The sequence below is a fragment of the Cervus canadensis genome, chromosome X (assembly GCF_019320065.1).
Source record: "Cervus canadensis isolate Bull #8, Minnesota chromosome X, ASM1932006v1, whole genome shotgun sequence".
NCBI lineage: Eukaryota > Metazoa > Chordata > Mammalia > Artiodactyla > Cervidae > Cervus > Cervus canadensis.
Genome location: NC_057419.1, coordinates 114,240,157 through 114,248,335, shown reverse-complemented (window position 1 = coordinate 114,248,335; position 8,179 = coordinate 114,240,157). Strand labels below are relative to the sequence as shown.

At 47.5% G+C, this 8,179-nt stretch overlaps 1 long non-coding RNA gene across 1 annotated transcript; it reads left to right on the top strand.

The window, feature by feature from the left end:
• The first annotated feature begins 4,000 nt into the window (after window positions 1-4,000).
• Window positions 4,001-6,941, top strand: LOC122435946. Its single transcript, XR_006267744.1, has 3 exons — window positions 4,001-4,122; window positions 4,822-4,916; window positions 5,919-6,941. It is a non-coding gene; the product is annotated as an uncharacterized LOC122435946 (long non-coding RNA).
• Window positions 6,942-8,179: the final 1,238 nt, after the last annotated feature.

Here is an 8,179-nt window from a genome sequence, read left to right as displayed (position 1 = left end):
GCAAGTGCACAGGAGCAGGAATGTCAAAGAATATGGCTCTCTCAGTGAAGACCGCTATTTTGGCCTCATGGGAGAAGAGAGTTAATGATATCAAGTACAAAAGATAAAGGGGAAAAGATGAGTGGCCCATAGCAGGGACGCATGGGTTGGATGTGGTAAACTCCATTCAGATCCAATTTGCTTTTCAAATCTAGCATTTGGGTGTCAGTGTGCAGAACAGATCAAAACAGAGGGTCAGCAGAAAAAGGGTGACCGAACACCCATTCTGGCCTCACTCCAATATCATGAGGGTCTTGTAGGTGCAAGAGCCCGCCTTGTCTGCTGCTCCGTGGAACAGGGATGTGGATGTGGGTGTCGAAGGCCAGGATGACGGCATCGCTGGACAAGCAGTATACACCGCCATCAACTGCATGTTGGACCAGGTCAGTGCCTGTCTGGACCACCTGGAGGAGAAGAATGACCACCTCCCTGGCTTCCCCCAAGAGTGCTTGAATCCAACTGACAGACGCATCTTGAGATCCAGCAGCTGCTCAGGGAGGCCCCAAGCGATTGGCAGCCCCTAGTGGAGCCCTCCAAGGGCCCCAGGGCCAGGCCTCTACCCTGCCTGCCTGCACTGGGCTCTAGCCTGATCCCTCACCACCTGGCTAAGGGTGACTTGCAGGTATCCTCAGGGATCTGCCTGCCTGTACCATACTTCTGGTTCTTCCCTTTTGGATGGTTGGAATGACCCCACCACCTGGCATCTCTTCCTGGGATCAGGAGTGGGCCTGTGACCCACCCTACTAGCCTACCTGCCCAAGTCCTGAATGCTCCTCACTCTGCCCAGGCCTTGAGTGTCCCCATCAGCATGCACGTGCGCCTGTGCACGTGTGCACGGGAACACACACAGACACACACAGACACACACACAAAGTCATTCACTTTCTCAACTTTGTATAAGATATGCACACCTCCTGCAAAAGCTGTCTCCAAAACTTAATCTACCCATGAATGGAATGAAAGTACCTGTTTTCCTGCATTCTGAATGTGAGATTTTCAAACCATCATAATACATCTTATAGGGAAAAGTTGTGTATTAATTTTTTTTGTTTGAATGTGTTTCAACAATATTTGAGGGCAGACCGAATAACATTTGAATGAAAATGATATTGAATGTTCACTGCCCTTCTGTAACTATCTTATATATATTGCCTGATCAAGACTTTGGCCTGTCTATCAGCTGGTCAGTGTGAGAGTGTCCCTGGTAAACCCAGACACGTGCCTGGTTTCTGAACTGATGGGATTCTGGCTGAAGACTGTGCCCTTAACCTGTGAAGTTCAGCCTACATGTGGATGGTAAGTGTCACAGTTGCCACCCTCCTTGTTCCCCTCATTTGATGAGCTCCATGCTGCCACAAACATAGGGCTGGGCCAGGGTATAGAAATTGTGGTGAGTCATCTTCTGGGACTTGCGTCATTCACCCAGAGTAGATCTACATCTGGAAGAGTATTGGCTGCCCAAAGTTGACCCAGATCACTTGTCTGAATCAGCAGACAAACTCAGACCACACATAGCAGGAACCCGACCTTCATGTCTGTGCCACCGTGGCTGGAGACCAGGATGCAGTTGTAGCCTGTGTCCCTAGCCTGTGTCCCGGGGATACAGATAGATGGATAGATAGATCACTGGAGGGATATAGAGACAGGGAAAAAAAAAAAGAATGGGGAGGGAAGAGGAAGGCTGAGAGGAAACCACCACAGGAAGCAAGGCACAGACTAGCCTGCATTTGCTTTTGTCTGGAGGAGACTTGTGCCCTAGCACCTTCCAGGATCCTCACAGCCTCTCCAGTCTGATCCACCCTTGTAGCAGGATTCAACAGAATCCCTCAGTACCTGGAGAACCATCCCGAATGTCAGGAGATGACCACCAGTCACTCCCAAACTCTTGGCAGAAAGGTGCTCCATGCCTTTCTAGTCTTGGCATACCTGGGGTGGGGAAATGAACCAGAACAAAAAGCAGAAAAGGAGCCCAGAATGGGCAGGCCCCTACTCATCCCCTTTTCCTATAGGCTTCCTGTCACCCAGTCATTCATCTCCAAGTTGACACCACATTTAAGGAAAAAGGAGGGTAGAAGGAGGCAGGGACCCCCTGCTCTGAGTGTGTGTGTGTGGTGGTGGGGTTGGGAGGGGAACACTGAGTCTTACAGATTTAAGAGACCCTTGATCTCCACCAAAATAACAGAGTTCTAACAGTGCACCCATGGTGCATGAGTCAAGGGGAGGCTACATGCATGTGCCTGTGCAGTGAGACCCTGCTGCTGAGTGCCGGGATAGCCAGTGCTCCACAGAGATCCCCTTTCAGCACCACGTTTATCCCCACAGCAACAGTTCTGAGGGAGACACATACAGCCTGGCCCATAAAAAGCCCTCACTACATGGAAGAAATGACGCAGACTCCTCTCAAGTCTTCCCCAGGTCCAAAATCCCTTGTTCTCCTACAAAACACAAAATGTGTCAATTGATTAATTATTGAATTAATACCTGCCAATCCTGTATGTGGAGGACAGGTGAGAAGTAGGACCCACCCCCACCAACCCCAAATCTCAGCCTGTTTCTCTCCTGGCTGCCTACTTGGACTTGCATAGCTAAGTCAGGTAGCTGACATCTTAATGGATAAGTCATTCTTTAACAGGAGTAGGTCATAATACTGAGATAAAGAGTAAATTCCAGGTGTTATGACAGTACAGAGGCCCTTCTTCGACCTCCGCATCCTGAGGAACCCCTCGGGCACAGGGAAATCTCAACATGAGAGCTGAGTGTCTACTCAAGCAAGTGTAGTCAACATCAGTGGGCACCTCCCAGGAGACTCCCTCAGATTACCCTTCTAGGCCACAATATAGGAGGGGCAATGGCCACATTTCCTGAACTGTTTTTCACAGCCTAAGGCAGTGCACAGAGTAAAGCAGGAACACAAGACCTTCTCTAACAGTGACATCTAAAAGTCTGAGGAATTCTGTAAAGCACAATAAAGCCCCCATTATAAAAGTCTCACCTGTGCCAGAAGGCAATCTATTCTCATGTCTCACTCAATCATGTGCATTGCCATCGTCAGTCCCCATGCTCTGCCGATCCCAGGCAGGGACAGGGATGTGAAAGGGGAAGAAAACACTTCTTTGAATACAAGAAGTTTCTCATATCTTTCACACCACAGTCCCTTGTCCTTAATCATTATGAGCAGATGCATCCAGTGCTGCTCTTTCCCACCCTCTGTCAACCTGCAACCAGCAGGCCCCTGAAGGAGGGACCGTGGTCTGTATGCCATTCCATCTTTCCTGATCAGAGAGGCTCCTGCCCTGGGGTGATCCTGTAACCTCTATAAGCCTCTCTGTGAAAGAACAAACAATCAAATTGGCTGGCCAATCACCATGAAATCCATTTAGTTCAATATGTATTCTCCCAAATTTTGGGAGGACTTTCCATATCAATCATTTCCAAAATGGTTAAACACACACTGTGCCCCCCAGATAGCCATATTGACTTGAAATGAAGAGGAGATGGAGGTGAGGGTAACCACCGATTTTTTAAGCAAGAAAACGTTACTTAAGAAGGCTTCACACAGCTCAGTAATTAATATCAGAAGATTGGTCCAGCTAAACCCAGCAATAATGCCCCACTATACCATTGGGGTGGAGTAGTAAAAGTTGGAAGGCTTCCTGGAGGGGGATGGAAATGATCTAGGCCTGGGTAAATTGAATGTGCATGCTTTCCAAAGTCTAAGATGACATGAAACAAAGCACAAGGTATGTGCAAGGGCCTAAGAAGTAGAGCTAGGCATTGAGGGATGGACACGGATAAAGAAAGACATAGGAACACGAGCAGAGATTTCATGACGTCAGCTGGGCCTTGGCAAATGGACAGTTTCCCACCAGTAGACCTCCCTGAGAGGAATGGCCAATCTCCCCGTCAATCATCACAGGCCCACCAATGACGATGCTGGGAGGCGGGGGCGTGAAACGTTGTGGAAGAAGCCCTAGCGCGTGCCTAAGCTCTTGACTGTCTGGATTGTGCCGTGGGGGCTTCCGTAGACCGTTTTCCTCGGTTAGGATTTAACATGGCGGCTCCCTTTCCGGAGATCGCAGATGTGTAAGTTTTAATAACTTTACTCGTATTTGGCCGTATGGGGTGTGATTGGGAGAGTCGGGTAGATGATGTGTCCTCATGGACACTTTGACAGATGTGTCTGCGGGCTCCTGAGTGGATGGCGGAGAGGATCTCTCAGGCACTTCCGGGTTTGGTGTTGGGCATATTATTGTAATGGCATGATGAAACTTGAAGAAGACGTTCTTTGTTTAAAAGTGGGTCTCAGAGCCTCCTTCCCAATTGTGGTCTTACTGCTTTGTCCTGTTTGCGGCTTAAAGTGAGGGAAGGGCGGGAGCCTTTGGCTGGGTGGGTGGGGGTGCCAGACAGTCTGACTGGTGAGTGGCGGCCGCCATGGAGCTGATTCTGCTTTCTATTGTAGGGTGTTTGGGGTGGATATATCGTTGCTGGGGCTTGCCTCAAATGTTGATCTTGGCCATTTTGGTGACCTTTCTTAACCATTGAGGGTCTTTCTGTTCTTTCCCACGTGAAACGAGACAGTAAGGCTCTAAGGGATCGCGTGTGGTGTTAGGACGCTGACGGCCCTTGGCTGCCTTGGTGTTTTGTGGATCAGGGGAAGGGGAAGTTTGCCCCAGCCACTCATGTTACGAGCTTCCAACTTACCTAATTTTCCTGCAACTGTGTTAGGCTGTCCATCTGTAAGCAAGTCTCCTTGTAGATCTGTATAATCACTGTTTCCTTCAGGACCTGGTGATGGCAAAATCGAGTACTGGCCAGCCGATGGGCCTGTAAGGAGAAGAGAGTGGACCCGGAATTACCTGTCCAGACCTGGCAGATGAGTAAGTGCAACCTTATGTTCTGTGGGGCCACAAATCCTGGGAGGAGGGTAGCATCCATCCCATCAGCTGCAACATTTTTTTAACATGGTGTTGAAATATCTTCCCTGGGTCTCTAAGATAGGAACTTGCAACAATGTCAGGATCACTCCCTGAGCACTGCTCAGACACTATGTTTATAATCGATGTCTTTAACTAGTCAGTGGCATCTTGTTCCAGTTCAGCGTGAGTGCCATTATTACAGACATACTGAATTTAATAGAATGTCACCTTTCCAAAAAGCCTGATCTTGCCATCTTCACATCAGAGTTCGGATCTGTCTTTTTATCCTTTTGGAAAACACTTGTAATACCAGGCAGACGCAGGCTGGACTGGATGGGATTGTGAAAAACAAATTTCAGTAATCTAGAGACTATGGGAGTGCTGTTTTTTTCAGGTAGGGAAACATGGATTTGAATGTAATTTCAAGCCAGCTCTATTTAGGAAAGGGGAGAAAGGTGAGGCCTGTACACCAAGTGAGTGGCAAAGAATGATAGTCTGCCAGTCTATCCCCACTATAAGTGGGTGGGCATTTACTTTGCAGGGGTCCTGGAGATGTAGGCTAACAATTCAAGTAATATGCAGGTCAAGACTTCATTAAATATTTACCCTTCTGCCGTTTATCGGGGAGCGGGGGGGAAGGGCGTGATATTTTTATTTTTGCTTTGCAGATGTTGCTGAGACAATGCCTCGTGTTTCATTAAAAATGAATTTTAGTGTCTGAGTCTGACTCTTTCTTACTGTCATCTTTGAGCCTCAATTTCCACACTTGCCAAATGGGACTCACACCTTGCTCTCAGGGATATCTCTTGTATGGTTTTTGTAAAGTGCTCAGCACACAGGAGGTACTGAAGGGATTAGCACACAATTCACAGAATATGGGAACAGATCATTGTGGCTTCATTTAGCTCATCTCCCTGCCTGTCCAGAGACCCATTTCAACCAAACATTTGTTTCCTTTCACAGGGCCAGCAAATTTCCTCAGATATTGTGGGGCTTCTCTTTGGAAACGAGCCTCTTATTCCTGCTATGATGCCAAGAGGTAGCCCAGCAACTCACACCTTCCCTTGCTCTGAGCCACTTTCTTCTGTGCCCATCTCTGGTGCCTTATGCCGAAGCTGATCTGGCTCAGCACCAAGTTCCAGCACCAAGAGGGTGCTTGTTAACTGGCAGTGGCGAAAAGGCCTCCTCTCTTTCATTGTGTGTGTAAAGTTTCTTCTTTTCTGGGCAGTGGTTAATTTGTTGAACATCTGGGGAAGAGTTTTCACAGTTGGGGTGGGGGGAAAGCACTAAATAGAAATATGAACTGTTCTAAGGTGCATTCCAAGACACTTCTAAGCTCTAGTTTCATAGAAACATTGTGCTCCTCTGTTGATTTATCACCACAGGTTTTATCCAGAAGGTGGCATCACAGAACCTGAATTTCATTCACCAAAGTTTAAAAGAAAATCCCCATTTCTTAGTGATTGGAAACTAAAGTGTGTATTCTTTAAAGGGGATGTTAAAATACATTTTGTTCATCCCTGTATTCGGTGAAATTACTTTAAAGCTGTGAAAGATTGGGGTCATGATAGCTTTCTACTCAGTGAAAACCTGAAGCTGAGATACTTACAAAACCTGTCCTAAGCCCATGTTCCTTCCCCAGGTGACATGATGATGATCAAAACTGGCATATTTCCTAGTCAAGACAATTGTGAAACTTAAGAACAACCATGAGGCCTTCTTCCCCTTCCACACACTCTTGTTCCCACTGCCCATCAAAGTCATCTTGGCTGGCTTCATTTGAGGTAGCGGTCAAGAAAACCTAAATGGATGGTTTAAGAAGTCCATCTGCTGTGCAGTGGCACTTCAAAATAAGTCACAAGGTTGAGGATTCCAAAGAGGTGACTCTCCATTTGGTGACGGTCTCACAAATCAGGGCTCTCGGGGAAAGAGAAGGTAATCCTCTTCTGAATTTGAGATGGAATCTGGCTTGCTGGTTCCTTCCCAGGAATTCATTCCTAGCCAGCCATGTCACTTAGGCTCATGAGACAGTACCTCAGTGAATGTCTACCCACTCGTGGGAAGGTTAATGTTCTATAATTTCTTGGTGTGAGGTATTCCTTGGATACATACCCCAAGTGAGATTGCTGGAGTAGATGGTAGTTCTCTTTTTCATTTTTTGAGGGGCTTTTATACTGTTTTCCATAGTAGCTCTACCAATGGAATGTTGAGCTAAACAAGTTTCATCAGTTGTTCTCTGGCAACTTTTGATTGTCGGTTCTTTTCAGGAGAAGTACTGTAGAGATTAGAGACTCAAAGTGGGAAGGAGTTCCCTGATCAGGAAAGATGGAATGACTGACTAAAAACGGACCTTCGTTGGGGTACCTAAAGCCTAGAGATGGGGAAGGGGCTGGGAAGAGTGATCTTCTGTAGAGCTGCTCTCAGAGCACAAGGAGAAAGCTGGACAGGAGGACATAGGCCCTCAATGTGAAAGGTGCATTGGAATTTCTGTGGTCAAAAGTGTCTCCTACCTATTTCTCAATCCCTGGTACTGTCTGTGATCATGGTAGCAAGGGGACTGAACATAATAGTGCACATCACTGAGTGTGACATGACAGTGGAGTCCTTTCAGGGAAAGGTGAGACTTTCATGATGAAGGCTTTACCCTATGTGACAGCATTCCTCAGAATTTTGGACTTCACTGTCAGGAATGTTCCTGTGTTCCTGCTTCAGTCTGTGTACTGCCTTAGGCTGTGAAAACAGCTCAGGAAAGGTGACCTTTCCCCCTCCTATACTGTGGCCTAGAGCAGTGGTCTGAGAGGGTCTGCTGGGAGGCGCCCACTGATGTTGACTTCAGTTGGTTGAGTAGACCGCTCAACTCTTCTGTTGAGACTACCTGTGGCCGTAAGGAGTTACATGCAAGTGAACTCTTGTTGCTGGTGTGTTCTACTGATATACCAACCAGACACTTCTTCCTTTGACACTCACACACCTCAGTTGCCTTGCTAACGTCCTAAAGAAGGCACATATTGGCAATGGCAGCATGTGGGGCATGGGAAATATTGAGTCTGGGGCAGAAGTTGGCGGTAGCCTGATGTCAGAATTCTGTGCCATTGTGCCGAGCGAGGGCACACTGGGAATCCTGAGGAGTCCCGACTCTGTTTGTCAGAATGTGGTTGGAACTTTCCACATTCACTTTCTGCACTCTTCCACTGAGCACACTCTGCACATTGGCTGGAAGACAG